Below are 19,459 nucleotides of genomic sequence, written 5' to 3' on the forward strand. Positions count from 1 at the left end.
AGGTACCTGGAAAGTAATGCAAATAATTAAGGTCTCCATTATAGGATTCTCCTGGGTGAAGGCAATTGCAGAAGGGGAAGGGAGTGAGTAGACTTCAGTGGGGGTTCCTGGAGTGATTTTCCAAAACTCTCCAGATGTGGGAGTTTAGGAAAAAAAACCAACGTTTTTGGTGGTAAAGATTCTTGGGACTTGAACCCGCACAGTGTGCTCTGCAGAACAGTTCCCTAACCATTCAGCCACAACAAGCAGGCTGATCATTGCCATTTGCTGCCCTCCTAAGCTGTAGTCTGGGACGCAGGTGGTGCTGTGGGTTAAACCATGGAGCCTAGGACTTGCCGATCAGAAGGTTGGCGGTTCGAATCCCCATGATGGGGTGAGCTCCCGTTGCCCGGTCCCTGCTCCTGCCAACCTAGCAGTTCGAAAGCACGTCAAAGTGCAAGTAGATAAATAGGTACCGCTCCGGCGGGAAGGTAAACGCCGTTTCCGTGCGCTGAAGCGGCTTCGTCATGCTGGCCACATGACCAGGAAGCTGTACGCCAGCTCCCTCTGCCAATAAAGTGAGATGAGCACCACAACCTCAGAGTTGGTCACGACTGGGCCTAATAGTCAGGGGTCCCTTTACCTTTACCTTAAGCTGTAGACTTAGTCCGAGAAAGCAGGAAGAGCCCTCATTGAAGGGGTATAACATAGAGAGTTGATGTTTTGTGCTCCTTCCCTGCACAGCTCACAACTTCTTGTTTTAGTCATTCCCCTTTTTGTTAGTGGGATGGCTTGGCCAGCAGAGGGTTTCGCCGGTCTATCTGTCATGGCAGTATATCTGGAGTTCCACCAGTATTGTGAATCCTATTGCCTGAGCCAGAAGATCTTGAGTATAGCATTGCACACCCAAACTAGACAGCATCTTAAAAAGCAGAGACATCACCTTGCCAACAAAGGTCCGTATAGTTAAAGCTATGGTTTTCCCAGTATTCCCATGTATGGAAGTGAAAGCTGGACCATAAAGAAGGCTGATCACCAAAGAATTTATGCTTTTGAATTATGGTGCTGGAGGAGACTCTTGAGAGTCCCGTGGACAGCAAGAAGATCAAACCTATCCATTCTTAAGGAAATCAGCCCTGAGTGCTCACTGGAAGGACAGATCCTGAAGCTGAGACTCCAATACTTTGGCCACCACATGAGAACAGAAGACTCCCTGGAAAAGACCCTGATATTAGGAAAGATGGAGGGCACAAGGAGAAGGGGATGACAGAGGACGAGATGGTTGGACAGTGTTCTCGAAGCTACCAGCATGAGTTTGACCAAACTGCAGGAGGCAGTAGATAACAGGAGTGCCTGGTGTGCTCTGGTCCATGAGGTCACAAAGAGTTGGACACAACTAAATGACTAAACAACAACAATAAAGCATGTAGACCCAAACCAGTACATTGTCTATATTGGGTGTGGGGATGAGGACCTACAATGGGAGCTGAAGTTCAGGAATGTCTGAAGAACCACAGGTTCTCCACCCCTGATCCAGAGGTATTAATAATTATGATAAATAATCACATGATAATTATATGATAAATAAACACCCAGCGGAGAGGAAATGCAGCTTGGCCACACTGATTTTCAGCTGAGACTCCAATGCAGTGAATTATCATTTCACATACCGATCAGAAAAAACCACAGACAGCTGTATGGAACATTGCGCTTGTCTAGCAGCCAAGACCGATGTCAGGTTTTGTCATGTGAGCATGTCCTAAGGGTCTAGCTTTTGCAAGACACCATCTGCTAAAGTGACTTCCGATCTCTGTTCTCTGTCCAGACCTCTCCGAGCTGCCGTTTCTGCCAGGCCTTAGCAGACCCCTCTGCTCTTGCTAAAGAACTGCGTGGCAGCAACGTCGACAGCTCTAAAGTTGGGCTGCCTTATGGAAAAAGAGTGAAACGTATCACATGGGAGGAGGAGGGCAGCGGCTTTCTCTCCGATGACTCATCATCCAAATGTTTTCATGCTTCCAATGTCAAAGTCAGATGACAATAATGGGAGACGGAGTTCGCATGCTGTCACCATGTTTTTTGATTTGCAGGCAGGAGAAGAAAGAGGATCTGCAAGCACAGCTCGCGAAACGCAAAGGAATCTGAGCAGTCACTGTTATGACTGAGGCACTGTATATATGCACAGCCTAGTACAAGAGGCGTCACTAAAAAATTCATGGACGTACTGTTGCCAAAGAGATCGCTTTCCTAAACAGGGTATTTTTAAAAAGACCAAGAGATGGCAAGAGATACGGTTAAGGTTGCACGGGCATTGGGCAGACTTTGTAATTCTGTATGCTGATTATCAAATAATGAAGAAATGAACCCGTGCTGCCAATTCTCGTAGTAGACCAGTAAGAAGTAAGTAAGTTAGATTCTGGAAAAAAAATATTTATTCTCAAAGTCAATCATGTGGATGTTAGCCACAGATGGGGCAAAGGCTGCACCCATGGCTACGACCTTAATTTGGACATAAAAATCATTTTTGTATCGGAAGAAATTGTTTTCAAAAACAATGTCCAATAGTTGAATTAAGAAATGATACAGTGGAACTTGTATTTGCCTGGATCGCAATAGTTTTTCAGTTGTCCCTCTTGTATGAGTTTTCTGTTTGTGGCTTCTGTAGTAGATCGTGTATCTTGTTCTCTCAATTTTTGGATTATTAATATAAGATTTAGAACGTAGAATGGTTTGGTAGTGTTTTGTGCGCCACTTATGTGCTGCTTACTTCTTACTGGATTATCAAATAATGGCTTTTGTCATCCTATAGACCAGGGATAATGTGAAACTGGACCACAAATCCCATCTCCCCTGATCACTGGTTTATGGGCGTTGGGAGTCCAGAAGGCCACAGGCTCCCCATCCTTTCTTTGAAACGGAAACAGGTAGCCTGCATAACTTCAGTATTAATTCCTTCCCACTCTGATTAGATCTCCTTCACAAGTACTCTCATTTCCAGGTCAGCACCTTCTGCCTTTACCTCCGGGAGACATCCCAACCCTGCCTGGTTATTAAGCTCCAGCTTCTACCTAGCTAGTTTTTCTAGGAAAGCAAAGGCTGAATTGCAATATGCAGCTGCCTAAAAAAGTGGTTATGTCATTGCTGGCAACCACAGACAGCTTTATCGTTTCACAGAGAGTTGGCCAAAAGCCACGCAAGGTTGAAGCGTCACGCTTAGTGGCAAGGAGGTGAAGATGCTCAGCTGATTTCACTAGAAATGCCCTGTTATAATCATGAGGGCCTATTATTCACTTACATCAGGTTGAATGTGCCTTTCAATTATTCTAACACGGAAACACTCCTGAATTGATGCCCTCATAGCTAATACAGTGCCGCAAAAGCAATCTCTTCAGAACCTTCCCTGGAGTGCAGTTCTGGGGTGAATTCTCCTTCTCTGACTGCGCTCAAACAATGCCAGTGTATTTATGCAACCATACCATCAGGGTTCGGAAGTCAGGAACGAGTGAAGCAGAATCTGCCTAAGGAGAGGCTCTGTTATCTCCTATGGGAAGGACCCAGCCAAATCTTTGCCATTAAAGACCGTTGATATCACCTAAGATCCTGTTATTGTTGTTTAGTCATTTAGTCGTGTCCGACTCTTTGTGACCCCACGGACCAGAGCACGCCAGGCACTCCTGTCTCCCACTGCCTCCCGCAGTTTGGTCAAACTCAGGCTGGTAGCTTCGAGAACACTATCCAACCATCTCGTCCTCTGTCGTCCCCTTCTCTTTGTGCCCTCCATCTTTCCCAACATCAGGGTCTTTTCCAGGGAGTCTTCTCTTCTCATGAGGTGGCCAAAGTATTGGAGCCTCAGCTTCAGGATCTGTCCTTCCAGTGAGCACTCAGGGCTGATTTCCTTAAGAATGGATAGGTTTGATCTTCTTGCAGTCCATGGGACTCTCAAGAGTCTCCTCCAGCACCATAATTCAAAAGCACCAATTCTTCGGCGATCAGCCTTCTTTATGGTCCAGCTCTCACTTCCATACATCACTACTGGGAAAACCATAGCTTTAACTATACGGACCTTTGTTGGCAAAGTGATGTCTCTGCTTTTTAAGATGCTGTCTAGGTTTGTCATTGCTTTTCCAGCAACTAAAATTACTGGCTAAAAATTCGTTTTAATGCAGACCCAGAAAGCTTACTACTGTAACTTCTTTATTGAGAGATATTCATGGTTTTCTGATATTACCCTGAAACTCAGGCAAATAGGGATTGCAATCCTTCTTCTATTGGATGACTCACAAATCTTCTCTCTCATCAAGCAGGGGCTGCTAGATCATGAAATCCAAAAACTCTACCCCTCCCAGCCTTTTGTATGTTCATCTGCTTAGTTAGGATTGCAGCCCCACCATAGAGCCTAATTACTTTTATAATTTAGAAACTCCATCGCATCACAGAGCTTTTATGCTAGCTCGTCTAAATGCACCCCCCCTCATCTGTATTGTTTGGAAGGTTTCAAAAAATCCCCTTCCAGAACAGATTCTGTTCCTGTAATAAGAAAACACCAGATACAATACATCACATAATTTTGGATTGTTCTCTTCTCCACTCCCATTGCAGAGATCTCCTAGTGACTACTTTACAGTTCAAAACATTGATTTGCAAAGAGTCTGTAATCCAGTATTTGTTGAGGGATGATACTTCCGAAACTACCAAGATTATTTCAGGGTACTTAGCCGAGATATTTAAAGCTAAATCTAAAGTTGACTGATTTATTCAATGGTGGTTATCTAGTCTTTCATATATTGTATGGATGACTTTGTATGATTTTATGATTTTACTGATGTATCTAGCCTTTATTGGCATAAGTTAAAAGTTACAACTAAAAATTTAAAGCATTCATTGTGACCAAAGAGGGACGCGGTGGCACTGTGGGTTAAACCACAGAGCCTAGGACTTGCCGATCAGAAGGTTGGCGGTTCGAATCCCTGTGATGGGATGAGCTCCCGTTGCTTGGTCCCAGCTCCTGCCAACCTAGCAGTTCGAAAGCGCGTCAAAGTGCAAGTAGATAAATAGGTACCGCTCCAGCGGGAAGGTAAACGGCATTTCCGTGCGCTGCTCTGGTTCGCCAGAAGCAGCTTAGTCATGCTGGCCACATGACCCGGAAGCTGTACTCCGGCTCCCTCGGCCAGTAAAGCGAGATGAGCGCTGCAACCCCAGAGTCGGTCACAACTGGACCTAATGGTCAGGGGTCCCTTTACCTTTACCTTTATTGTGACCAAAGCTCCAGCTTCAAACATATATACCCCAAAGTGGACTGCCAATAAATCCCATTAATCACACATTAATCTGTCTGGAGTAGGGCGGTCCAACTTTTCATACCAAATGGGACACAAGAGTACTTTGACATGGAACCTGTGGGTCACACACTGCCTTGTGCAGGGTGGGGAGGCAAGGCCAAAATTTGATGCCTCCCCCAGCCCTCTCACTGCCTTCCCAAAGCTGACAAAGCGAGGCACTGGGCTTTGGAAAGGAGGTGCAAAGCTCTGGCACGGTCCGAGAACCTTCCCACCTTCTTCCCAAAGCTGGGAAATGGCTAATTAGACTTTGGGAAGGAGGTTGGAGGGCTCTAGGACCCTGCCAGAGCCCCCATGTCTCCTTCCCAAAGCCCAGTGCCTACAGGAAGGCAGTTTGAGGGCTGCAGGGAATGGGAGCATCAATTGTTGCAAGGGGCCAGAAAAAATATCCTGAGGGCCGACTGTCCTGGTCTAGTATCACTTCCTCCTTATGATGATAGGAGCATCTTTAGGGGAGGGATTTCAGAAAAACAAAAGGCTGTTTTCCCAGTTATTTAAGAGTGATTTTTAGCACCATTTAAAAACTAATCCCTGTGTCAGATCCTCATTAGCCGCTGCTGTGAAATCACTAAGGCTTTTGCTCTTCAAGCCTTTGGGATTGTCTGCCTGTCCCATATCTCATGTGTTATGAGGTCATGCTGTTGGAAGAAAAAAACCCACCCTTTTGCTTGTCTTCTAGTGAGTCTTCTTGTCAGCATCCTCTTTGGCAGAGAAAAGCTTTTTATTTCTCTCCATAGGAGAGAAATACATTGTCTTGGGCAGAAAGAACCAGTGAGTCATGGTTGTACCTAAAGAGGCAGCCTCTAGAATCCTTTCAGTCTACGAAGTCTGCTGAAAAATAGTAATGAAAAGGGGGGAAATGGATGGAGTTCCTGTAAAAATATGCTTCGTACTTCAGAGGACATCGTCAAATTGGTTCACAGAGGGAAGCTCAAAATGAACCTTTTAAATCTATTGTGTTTTCTCTCTCTCTCTGCACACACACTCACAGAATATACATATGACTAATATTATCCGAATCAGCCATTGATAAATATCTTGGTTTCTAGTGGGTCTTACTAGGGCTATTTTAAAATCACACACACACCCCCGATCATTTTGTTGTTGTTTAGTTGTTTAGTCGTGTCTGACTCCTCGTGACCCCATGGACCAGAGCACGCCAGGCACTCCTGTCTTCCACTGCCTCCCGCAGTTTGGTCAGGCTCATGTTTGTAGCTTCAAGAACACTGTCCAACCATCTCATCCTCTGTCGTCCCCTTCTCCTTCTGCCCTCCATCTTTCTCAACATCAGGGTCTTTTCCAGGGAGTCTTCTCTTCTCATGAGGTGGCCAAAGTATTGGAGCCTCAACTCCACGATCTGTCCTTCCAGTGAGCACTCAGGGCTGATTTCCTTCAGAATGGAGAGGTTTGATCTCCTTGCAGTCCATGGGACTCTCAAGAGTCTCCTCCAGCACCATAATTCAAAAGCATCAATTCTTCGGTGATCAGCCTTCTTGATGGTCCAGCTCTCACTTCCAGACATCACTACTGGGAAAACCATGGCTTTAACTGTTATGCACAAAACATTCTAATAATGGGTAAATGCTCTCCCAAAGGAGGTGTTTATTATGATAATGAAGACTGAGAGAGTTAAGATTTTCTCCACTTTAGAATACCATTGAATCTGACAGAAGGGGACTAATTTGTTGGAATTAGTGAAATTAAATGGAATTCCAATTACAGCCTTCTGGATTCAAGCAATATATTTCATCATTACGAGTAGCCAGGACGTTGATTATAGGAAGACCACTCTTGTCACCGTCATGGCAAGAGGGATTTTCAGATTTAAATTCAAATGAATGAAGGCTTTGGAGCCTTGCAATTGGAATGCACAGAGACCTGCAAAAAGAGAGAGGCAGACTTAGGCATTGGTGCCCAAAGGTCAGGATCCTAGGCCCATGATCCTGAAGTCTACCAGTGACTAGGACACTAAGACATTAAACCTTTAAAGCACATTCCTGCCACCCCAAGAATGCTGGGAACTGGTGTTTCCCTTGATGCCCTATGCCAGAGGTTTTCAACCTTTTTGAGTCCGCGACTCCCTTGACCAACTGCATTCTTTCTGCGGCACCCCTGTGGGTCTCAGGAGCTCAGTTAGGTCCCCCCCTTGCCTGCAGAGGTGGCAGCCTCTCACCCTTTTTCAAACACCTTCGCTTGTGGAGTGTTCTTTCAACCTCCTCTCCCCTCTACTTGGGAGTCCTCTGGGCAGCTGCTGTTGCCCCCCCCAGTCTCTGAGCTGCCCCCCGCCCCAAAGACAGGTGCCTCTTCACACTGCCCCACAGGAGCCTGGGAAGCATTCCCTGGCCAGCTCCAGAGGCACCATTTGCCTGCAGCGCTTACAGCCAGGGCTGCTGCTGTTGTAAAAATGGCGGAGGACAAAGCAAACTGCATTTTTCAGTCATTAGTGCACCTTCCTGCTAAATCTATAGCATAGAACACTATTGAGAAAATGTTTCTCCCAAGAGCTAGAATGCCACAAGTAATTTAGTAACAAAATGCAACATGTGTTATTTTTATGTGATATCCTATATTTGCACAAAGGCATCCATTTACAGTGGTGCCTCGCAAGACGAAAATAATCCGTTCCGCGAGTCTCTTCGTCTAGCGGTTTTTTCGTCTTGCGAAGCAACCCTATTAGCGGTTTAGCGGCTATTAAAGGCTTAGCGGCTAAAAGGCTATTAGTGGATTAGCGGCTTAGAAAAAGAGGGGGGAAGAAAAAAAATGGCAAGACTCGCAAGACTTTTTCGTCTTGCGAAGCAAGCCCATAGGGAAATTCGTCTAGCGAAGCAACGCAAAAACGGAAAACCCTTTCGTCTAGCGGGTTTTTCGTCTTGCGAGGCATTCATCTTGCGGGGCACCACTGTACACATATGATGTTATTATTTGTGGGGCAAAATTTTTGAAGAAAAAGTCTAGCCCCAAAGGGGGGATATTGTGATAGGAATTTTTAGGTCTTAGATATATGGTAATGTTCATAACAGCGCATACAAAGATCAGCACAGGAAGACCAACCTGGAACCATTTTGATTCGTAAACTGAGCAAATGTTTTCTCTGCAAGGTCAAAGTGGAAAAGCCTCTCCATTGTCTTTTCCTTCACAAATCCTGCCTTAAGGGTATGTCTGTGTTTGAATAGGGTATGAGCCTGTGACATGGGCCAGGAACTAAGTATTTATCACTGCTAAAGAATGGCCAGGCTCCCCAGGAAATCCAATCAAGTAACCTGCCAGACAGGAGATAAACAACATTCAAATGTTCTGTTTTAGACTGCCTTTTCTGTGATGTAGGTGTGATGTATCTAAGGGGTGGTCTTAGGTCAGTGTTTCCCAACCTTTTTTGGGCAAAGGCACACTTGTTTCATGAAAAAAATCTCGAGGCACACCACCATTACAGCCCCGTGACGTCAGCGCGCAGCGTCACGCCGGGAGGGATGCACGAAAGTGTAAGTTTCAATTTTTCCCCTCCCCCTTGCTTTCCTTCTGTGCCAACCGCCAAAAAGCCAAGAAAAAAGCCAAGACTTTAGGGCAGCAGGTCGACACGGAAGAAGCTCCTACCTAAGGACAGGTGCGACGGCCGTGTCCTCTTCTGCCACACTTGGCAGCCCTGCCTCACGGTCGTGACTCCCACCCTGATTTCTCCCCGCAGGTCGAGCGGCACAGGCAGCCCAATGTGTCCAGCCCAGACACAAGCCCCGCTTCCCCACTCTAGATCCTGAATGCGACCAAGTGCTCTGGACTCCCGAGCAGGGTGGGAAAGAGGACTCGCATCTGGTAGCCTCCGGGCTCCTCGCCTGCTCGAGGGATGGCATTGCAGGCAAGCTGCTGGCCGTCGCCATCGCTGCCCCCTCATGCGAGTGGACCTGCCCGGAGTGGTGGGCCGGGGGAGGCTCGCTCTCTGTGGGGATGTGGCCCGCACGCGCGGCCCCGCTTCCTCCTGCCCAGGGCTGAGCTCCTTACCCGTGATCTCGGTCTCGCGCACACGGATCCCACTTATTCCGAAGCTCGCGCCACTAGCCGGGGCTCTCACACCGTGCCAGGGCGAGGCGGCGCGGCCCACTGACGTCATCGCGGCTCGCCGCCACCCTCGACTTCCCTGTTCCCTCCCCTCCCTTGGGTCGCCGTGGTTACTGAGGACTGCAAGCTGCTCGGGCGAGCGTGGGGCATTAAGTGGGAGAAGGAAAATTAAAATTAAAACTCGCCTGAAGGCTGCCTCTCCGGATATGAAGCTATCTTTCGAATTTTTTAATTTTTCCCGCGGCACACCAGGCAACGTCTCGCGGCACACTAGTGTGCCGCGGAACACCGGTTGGGAAACACTGTCTTAGGTTACACCCCTTCTGTGATGTATGTATGATGTTTCTGGGGGTGGTCTTGATCTACAGGAGGGGAATTTCAAAAGTCTTTATAAGGCCTTGTGTGCCATTTTTCTGGGTCCCTCCTCCTCTCCTGCGGGTGAGGGGAGCACCCTATTGCAACAGATCAATAAAGATCAAGCTTACTAGCTGCTTTGCTTCTCAATATTCTCTGGTTGGCCTCTGTTATTTTCTCCTACCAATAGAGAACCTATGTAAGGACTCTATATGGGCTCTTGGATACTCCATAAGGGAAAAGGGCAATTTTTGTTTACAACACTGCAACAAACAGATGTGCAAGCCTTTGGGAGGCAGAGACGCAAGAGGGTATCAGAGGAGGGAGGGAAGGAAAGAGGGACCCGTGTTGCCCGTGGCACCCCTGACCATCCTTCAAGACACCCCAGGGTGCCATAGCATGCTGGTTGAAAACCACTGCCCTATGTTATGCATTCAGTGGTCTGTGGTCGGCTGAGCTCCAATCTGGACTAATGAGTCTAAGCTCCTGCGTTCTGACTCGATGCATGACATCCAATCATGTAGCATTATCAGGGTTTGGGCTACCGGCATTGGCTCTTCAGCTCTGAGTTACGATTCGCAGCCAATCATGTTGAGAGTGGGAGTGGGCCAGGCCTTCGGAAATATATATAAGCAGTTGCTCTGCCCCTGTCGTTCCGTTCCATTAGCTCACTAAGGTCTCTTGCTGTTATCCCTGTGTCTCGACTTATAGAAGCCCACTGTTATGTACTGAGTTGAATAGGATCCAAAATGCAGCAGTCTGATTGGTCCTAGAACAATAGGATTCAGAATGCAGCAGTCTGATTGGTCCTAGAACAATGCAGAAGTATGGTTGGTCTGCAGGAGCCACCCAATCCAGCTCCAGGTGGAAGTGAATCCACAACCTGATTGGCCTACAGGAGAATTCCGGAATTAGCCAATCACGTGCAGCCCATTGTGTAAATAATGTATATAAAGCAGATATTGTGGGGGAACTTCCATTCCTCCTCACCACTATGAGCTGAATAAAGAGCATGAAATCTCCTGTAGGCCAATCAGGTTGTGGATTCACTTCCACCTGGAACAGTCACTTCTGGGTTTGCAGCATTTGGGAGCCAAAACGTTCGACTTGCAAAACTAGGGGTAGGCAAACTAAGGCCTGTGGGCCACATACGGGCCAATCACCTTTTCAGTCTGGCCCGCGGACAGTCTGGGAATCAGTGTGTTTTTACATGAGTAGAATGTTTCCTTTTATTTAAAATGCATCTCTGGGTTATTTGTGGGGCATAGGAATCCGTTCATTTCCCCCCCCCAAAAAAATATAGTCCGGCCCACCGCATGGTCTGAGGGACGGTGGGCCAGCCCACGGCTGAAAAAGGTTGTTGACCCCGGTGCAAGACGTTCGGGATCCAAGGTACAACTGTATTTGTCTATACTGGTTCTTGAAATAGTCAATAAACAGCTATTTCTCCTCCTATTCCTTATCTTCATTTTCTCTTATCCTGTTTGTCAGACCAGCCAGTTCAGCATATTCAAACGTTTTACACTGACTTGTTCTCTACCTTTCTGACCTTGCTTAATGGTTAACCCAGCCCTGGGTGGCCCCGGTATAGTATCCCTCTGGACCGTAGTGGAAACCTAAAATTGGTGGCACCAATCTGCCCACTGCTGAAATTGAGGGATCTTTTATTCACACGTCGTGGTGCTGGAAAATAATTAAGGAATATTGGGAAACTATATATAATGAATTTAAAAAGATACGTAAAAAACTTTCCCCAAAACACCTGAGATTTTCATCTTGGGAATGATAAGTCCCCCCAAAAAACAAAAGCATTTATTACTATGCACCACCGCCAAAGCTAGAACCTTATTGTCAGAAAGGCGAACCAGAGCAGCGCACGGAAACGCCGTTTACCTTCCCGCTGGAGCGGTACCTATCTACTTGCACTTTGACGCGCTTTCGAACTGCTAGGTCGGCAGGAGCTGGGACCGAGCAACAGGAGCTCACCCCGTTGCGGGGAATCGAACCACCGACCTTCTGATCAGCAAGTCCTAGGCTCTGTGGTTTAACCCACAGCGCCACCTGCGTCCCTATAATCATGCTTAGGCTTGCACAAGTAGGCACACAGCTGGAAGGAATGAGATGAACGCCTTTTATATTGAAGAAAATCAAGTATCACAATCTAGATGACAGTTGTCCACATCAAATGTAAATCTATGTATCCCTAGCAGAGTATGAATTATTTAATTATCCCTGCATCGCTATGTCGAACAAAGTGACTTATAAAATATAAATAAGGTTTACAGAGTCTTAACTCAGTAAAAAAGAAAAGATAAAATAAACAGGATTAGCAAACAGCTTAGATTGCAGATGTGTTCTCTATTATCCGAAGGGTTTGGATCATGAAACTTTTTACAAGCATGGAGAATCTCAGGTGGAAAAACTTACAGAGCAGGGACAAAGAGAAAGACTCCTCTTTATAAACATTTGTTTCCTTGGCTCTGAAATACATCAAGGATTGTCCCGTGTCTGGAGGTACGTGACATACAAATGGTTCATTCTTTAAGACTGAGATAATTCCAGAGTATTCAGAGGAAGCCAAACACATCGATGCAGAAGTCCTTGTATTTTGTGGTGTCTCCATGGTTACTTTCCAAACATCTTGAAATTGCCCTGGGATTGTTTCGAAACAAGCGATGCTTGTGAGGTGAAAACACACAAGGGAAGATAGTGATTGAGGTGCTGGAGTTTTTAAGAGTTTAAGTCTTGCTGGATCAAACTACAGTCCAACTAACCCAGCATTCTGTTTCAAACCAGATGAATTTGGAAGTCAGGCTAATGTGCCTTGGCAAGAGGTAGGGAGGAAGAACAAAGGGAACCGTGACTTTCTAAGATGTTTTCAAAATGCACTTCTACATTTTGGCTTTGGAGAAATCTTAACATTCTATATTGCATTGCATTGCAATTCCCCCATTTCATGACTTGTTAGGACATTCACATGGTATGTGGTTATTTTGTAAGCCGCTTACGTACTATCTTGGTTTTGAGTGGTATATAAATCTATGAAGGAAAATAAAAGAAGGGAGAATGCTCACAAGCAAAGAATGAAGATGTATCTGTCATGGTTAAAAGGTAAAGGTAAAGGGACCCCGACTCTGGGGTTGCGGCGCTCTTCTCGCTTTATTGGCCGAGGGAGCCGGCATACGGCTTCCGGGTCATGTGGCCAGCATGACTAAGCTGCTTCTGGCGAACCAGAGCAGCGCACGGAAACATCGTTTACCTTCCCGCTGGAGCAGTACCTATTTATCTACTTGCACTTTGATGTGCTTTTGAACTGCTAGGTTGGAAGGAGCAGGGACCGAGCAACGGGAGCTCACCCCGTCACGGGGATTCGAACCGCCGACCTTCTGATTGGCAAGTCCTATGCTCTGTGGTTTAACTCACAGCGCCACCCGCGTCCCATAGCTGTCATGGTTAACACCTTTTATATAAGCCTCTCCTTTATGGCACGGAGAGGGAATTTTTGGCTGTTTGGATAATGTGTGAAATTTACCTCTCCCTGTCCCTAAACCCTGGCCAGGTTGGCAGAGGCTGATGGGCTTTGAAATCCACCAATATCTGGTGGATCATGGGTTAATTTAATCTACATTAATCCTTATGACTTAATCAAAGGCTAGTATTCCTTAGAAACATGTTCTACTTAAATCAATGGAAAGTCTATGGACTGAGCTGCCTGCCACTGCCTCCAGTACTGTGGCCACTTTTTTCATGTTGTGATGAAGCTGCTTGCGCTGTTGGAACTGGGGTTAATGGAACTTTTACACACTGTAGTGTTCCAGAAATATTTTTAGTTTATAACCATTTTCCTCTTCAGCCTCCCTACACAGCCAAATATATTAATCCCTCTACAAATGCTCTGATTGCATCTCAATGAAAGATTGTAACGAACAACAACGATATAAATGCTCAATTTTTAAAGAGTTCAGCTCCTATAGAAATAATTCACATGTGTGAAATGATGCACATATGGCAGTGGGATAAACGGGAAAGAATTCTTCTGACATCCTGGCTTTGGGGTAGCCTAATCAAAGAAGAGTTGTAGAGGTGATGAGTAATTTGCCTGAGATTACTGAGGAAACTGAGTTCTCAGCGAGGTGGTTAATCTGCTCTGGGTTATAGAGCTTCGGATGACAATGGGCACATAACTGAATATTCCGTCTTGCAAAAATAAACCCCTGCTCACAGAAAACTAGTATGTCAGGGAGAAAGCTAAGCTAGAACCATTATCCCTGACATCTAGGTTTCTTTGATGGGGACCTTTTTGAAAAAAGCAGCATTCAATCATTCATGGTAGCTCAGAGTCACACCTACAGTCTCAGACACAGGTTTGCCACCTCAGTGAAAGCCGAAATGTAGCCTTATTAGACTTTACCAATTGGTTGGGTGAGCATTGCTCCCGGACGGGAGGAAGGAAGTCAAATGACACCGAGGTTTGGTTCAGAGAAAGAGTTTATTCTGCTCTCCGGATAGCAGAAGGCACTGCGTGAATCAGTTCACAGCAAGCACAAAAGCAATAGAAATTGCATAAGGGAGACAGTTACGTTTGTACAGCTGGGTTCCTGTTATACACGAGCTCAAGTTAATGGTTTTTAGCTAATACACCCTTCGAGAAGGAGAAACGGGAATTTGGGGCCCGTTCCAAACTGACTGCACAGTCAGGTTTTAGATTTGGGAAACCCATTCCTTCAAAAGTAGACACAATTGGGTAATCACTTTTGTTGTTTGCATATTTCACCAACGCAGTCCAGATCTCTTAGGGAGGTGCTACACATCAGCTGGACCTCTCCCTGCATGCAAATCCCTGACACAGAAGCCTAAGGAGGCAGGACAATATGACGGGAAATAGCCCTACATGCTTTTACCTAGCAGCAATGACCAGCAATCAATCAAAGGCTTGCAGGTAACCTTAGCAATAATCAAGCCGTTGAACCCGAAGTCCTAATTGAACTGCTCACAGGCGTCGGTAGATCCAATATTTTGCGGAAACTCCCTAGCAAGACTAGTGTACGAGGGACGCACTAGGTCTGGCAGGTTGGAGCATCAGAATGCGACATGGGGAAACACCAGCTGGGATGCTTTCAGACATGGAGCACAGTGGTTTTACCTGTTGTAATTCATTCTTCCCTACAAGTCGTCTGAGGATGGTTTAGTAACCTGTGACAGAGCATTCTCCTTACTTTAGCAACTTGCAGTTCTTTAGCTCCTACCAATCTCTGCTGGTGAAAATGGAACAAGTCCCAATGAGTAATATTAGTAAATTTGTAATAATTGACTCGGGACATGGGTGGCGCTGTGGGTTAAGCCACAGAGCCTAGGACTTGCCGATCAGGTCGGTGGTTCAAATCCCCGCAACGGGGTGAGCTCCTGCTGCTCGGTCCCTGCTCCTGCCAACCTAGCAGTTTGAAAGCACGTCAGAGTGCAAGTAGATAAATAGGTACCGCTCTGGCGGGAAGGTAAACGACGTTTCCGTGCGCTGCTCTGGTTCGCCAGAAGCGGCTTAGTCATGCTGGCCACACGACCCGGAAGCTGTACGCCGGCTCCCTTGGCCAATAAAGTGAGATGAGCCTTGCAACCCCAGAGTCGTCCGCGACTGGACCTAATGGTCAGGGGTCCCTTTACCTTAATAATTGACTGACCATCCTGTAATGCACAGGTGCAATATAACTGAAGTATCATTTCTCCCAAACGCTCTGTGATTCTGTGCAGACTAGACCCCACACTTTGTAGGTGAACGTGTCAATATTGTTTGGCCTCTTAACGCTCAATGAAATCCGTCTTGTTTCCCGTGAACCATATGATCGGATCACCTGCCTAGGCAGCTTTTTGTTTTCAAAAGAGCATCTCTTTTCGACCCAGTTCTTCCAAATGTTTTATGTGATTAGTGTTTCTCCATTCACACGTAAAACATTTATTGGCTCCTGGGTGCATTTGGGGTAGGGGAAGCCTTCTTCCAAGTAGCCCTCTAGGGCAGATTAAAGGAGGGGAAACAATTGAAAAATGTGTGTTCGTGTGGTGGGGGCACTCTTGGAAAACAGATGAGATTTTTCTGAAAGACGGCAGACAAAGCTTGTAAATAATGAAGTGATTATGAATCAAACTGAGGGGGACTTGTTCATCACCTATCACTAAATGATGTATGTGTGCACTGTAGCTAAAGGGTTTTTCTTTTCATTTGTTAGGTGTGCTGTTCACTGTGCCAACCAATGTTTGATACCTTGGTGAACTACCAAGGCTACTCAGTCCAAAAGAATAAGTGCAAAGAGTTTGACAAAAGATAGTTGGCACCTCTTTCCTGAAATGCCTTTCCCTTTTTTTTCTGATTTAGCACTACAGTGCTAAACCAGCCACAGAGGAAGCCATCTGGATGCTGCCTTATCTCTGAGTAGTTTAATTTAGAACAAGAAGACTGTTCCACAAAGAGGCACTTGAAAACTGCACCTTTTCCTATGTAATTGATTCTCGACTTAACATACCGAAATGAAATTTTCACAAGGGTGTTGCTCTGTTGCAATACAGCTTTGACGGCTATAAATTCACAGCTGAATGCTGGAAAATGGCATCCAATTTTGTCCTTCCTAGTTCTTTATTGTCTTACAAATACTTGGTGGAATTAGATATAACTTTCATGAGAACCAGTAATTAATCTTTTCTAAGACAGGTATAAACAGAACGGTAAAATCTCATTTATGCCAGAATGGTGGAAATACCTTGCACTTAATGGACTATGCATGTATAATTTATGCAACATGGATAAATCCTAATAATCATTTAGGGATACAGTGGATACACAAATTGAACTCAGGTGTATCAGCCTGAGCATTCGTTTTCAGGTATTGGATATCTCATGTTTTGACAGCCTACAATTTAGGAGTGGGGAATATTATTTATCCACCATTTCATGTGACAAATAACGACAAAATACAAAAGCATTCTGGAAATATATGCAACATTAGGGAACTCTGCTTGTTACCGTCTCTCCAGAGGATTTGTGGATGCATTTGTTTTTCTAAACTCTAAACAGGGAGTTTGGCCTTGTTGTGGCTTTCAGTAGGTTTAATGATTGAAATTATAATCCAGGAAGGCTAATGTGCAATATGAGAGGAGTTATTCAGCGGGATGCTATTTCTCTGCATACGTATTTTTACAAAGAGATCATCAGTATTCCAAATGTCATCTATCTTTGTGACAGTAATAGGTATTTCACAATTCTTGTTTTAACTACTCTCAACAGTAGCTACATCAATTTATATTCTAGTCAATTTTATTATTATTTTTTAAGCCTCCACTGGGCAAAGGTTTTCAAACCTTGGGCATGATCTAGCCAAAGTTAAGCATGGTGAAGTCCTGTTGATTTTAACGAGAGGATTACAACTCTGTTAGCTACCCATGGAACGTAACACATTATAAAAATAAAAATAAATTAAAAGCATTGATTCCCACTCTCCCCAGTGGGGCTTGCTTCTAAGTAAGTATGCATAAGATTACCTTTCGTATAGGAGGGACAGGCTGACTTCAGTCTTGTGTGGTCTACCTTATTAATAGAGCCCTTGTGATCCACTGACATGTTTTGAATTAACAAAGCAAGATTGTGTGCTCAGTTAAGGCAAAATCTATGTTATGTATTCCCAAGAGCACTCTCGTTTAAGAACAAGAAAAGTGCTGTTCTGGATCAGACAAAGGCTGACCAAATCTAGCAGTCTTTTGCAAGAATCCTAGTCTCCCTTCAGAAATTGGTAAGAAGCCCAGAGGCAGCACCTAGCACATTGGGGCTGGTGAATATATGTTTACTGGAAATAATAGCTGAAGCAATCTTTCCAGTCAAGATTCCAGAGGGGTAGCCGCATTAGTCTGTTGCAAGAACCAATAAGTACTGTGAATTTTAACAGATTTATTACGGCACAAGCTTTTTGTGGATTAGAGCCTAGTTCCAGGCAAGACTTGCCACACATTTGGTCCCCAAACATTTATCCTGCAATAAATCTTTTAGCCAGCCATAAATTTTGTGGGTTTCCCCTTTTAAAAATAAAAAAGCTCAGTCGGTAGAGCACGAGACTCTTAATCTCAGGGTTGTTGGTTTGAGCCTCATGTTGGGCAAAATATCCCTGCACTGCAGGGGGTTGGACTACATGACCCTCATGGTCCCTCTACAATTCTATGGTACTATGTACATTTCTCAAATTCGGATGGCTTATAGATGCATTTTTGAAAAACAACAACAGCAAGTAAGTAAATGACCCATTAAACAATAGATTGGGTTCCAGAAGGCTGTGTGCTGGTTCAAGACCGTGTGCCAAGGGCGAAAAAGAAAAATAGCCTCATTTGCAACATATATGCCCTTTTAAAATGTGGTTCTTTTTTGTGGGGAATGTTATTGGGTTATCGTTCTTATTTTGATTAGGTATATCACAGCTCTATATTTTGTTTTTGTTCTGTGAACTGCCTCGAGACATCCGGCTATAGGACGGTATAAAAATTCAATAAATACCGTATTTTTTGCTCTATAAGACTCACTTTTTCCCTCCTAAAAAGTAAGGGGAAATGTGTGTGTGTGTTATGGAGCGAATGCGGGCTGCGCAGCTATCCCAGAAGCCAGAACAGCAAGAGGGATTGCTGCTTTCACTGCGCAGCGATCCCTCTTGCTGTTCTGGCTTCTGAGATTCAGAATTTTTTTTTCTTGTTTTCCTCCTCCAAAAACTAGGTGCGTCTTGTGATCTGGTGCGTCTTATAGAGCGAAAAATATGGTAAATTAATGAAAGTGATATAGAAAAATAAGGGTGGTTGGCTTTTGCTGCCCAACTCCCCAAGGAACTGAGTCCCCTAAGTCCAGAATCTGTCAGAGATGAAGGGATGGAGGCAGGATGCAGTGAAAGCAAGGCTGATCTTTATTTTTCTGTTGCGACAGAGTTCCCTCCCCTCCTAGCAAGGAGGCAAGAGAGACTCTAGAACCCAGAAGAAACATCTCTTTTCAGGGTTTGCATTTTGGCGTGGAGAAGGAGGACATCCCCTCTACAGACAGTCAGAAATTACATCACACACAAGGTGGGGTTACTGTGGCTCAGGCAGGCCAAGTGTGATATTCCTGAGGATTTAGCAAGTTTCACAAAGTTCTAGACACAGTTTACACAAAACATTAGCATTTGATAAGACCATCAGGATGACCATCGGACATCCCTCAAAGCAGAACATGTGGATATAGATATAGGAGAGGAATCCCTTCAGAAAGTTCCCTTAATTGCTATCTGCCTACCTGTTCTCAGGCAAGGGGGATTAAGGAGGTAGGGGAAATATTGAGAGTCTTTAGGAGAGCCAAGATGGCATCATCATCATCATCATCATCATCATCATCATTATTATTATTATTATTATTATTATTATACTGCCCTCAGGGTGGTTCACAGAACAAAATCAAAATATAAAACCACAAAATATATAATCAAAATAAAAACAGCAACCCAATAACCATTTTAAAAGGGTATAGGATGTCAATCAAATCAACCAAAGACCTGGTTAAAAAGGAATGTTTTTGCCTGGCCCCTAAAGGTGTATAATGAAGGCGCCAGGCGAACTTCCCTGGGGGAGCATTCCACAGATGGTGAGCCACTGCAGAGAAGACCCTGTTCTCGTGTTGGCACCCTCCGGACCTCTTCAGGAGGCACACGAAGAAGCGGCTCAGATGACGATCTCAGGTTCTGGGTAGGTTCCTA

At 45.1% G+C, this 19,459-nt stretch overlaps 1 protein-coding gene across 1 annotated transcript in view; it reads left to right on the forward strand.

The window, feature by feature from the left end:
- Window positions 1-2,251: 2,251 nt before the first annotated feature.
- The window catches only part of ABI2 (abl interactor 2), a 63,474-nt gene continuing 46,266 nt past the window's right edge, over window positions 2,252-19,459 (forward strand). Inside the window, exon 1 of the mRNA XM_081176975.1 lies at window positions 2,252-2,376. The gene's annotated coding sequence lies outside the window, so the exon portion shown is untranslated. The remainder of the gene's footprint in view (window positions 2,377-19,459) is intronic.

The sequence above is a fragment of the Podarcis bocagei genome (assembly GCF_964188305.1).
Source record: "Podarcis bocagei genome assembly, chromosome: 1".
Classification (NCBI taxonomy): domain Eukaryota; kingdom Metazoa; phylum Chordata; class Lepidosauria; order Squamata; family Lacertidae; genus Podarcis; species Podarcis bocagei.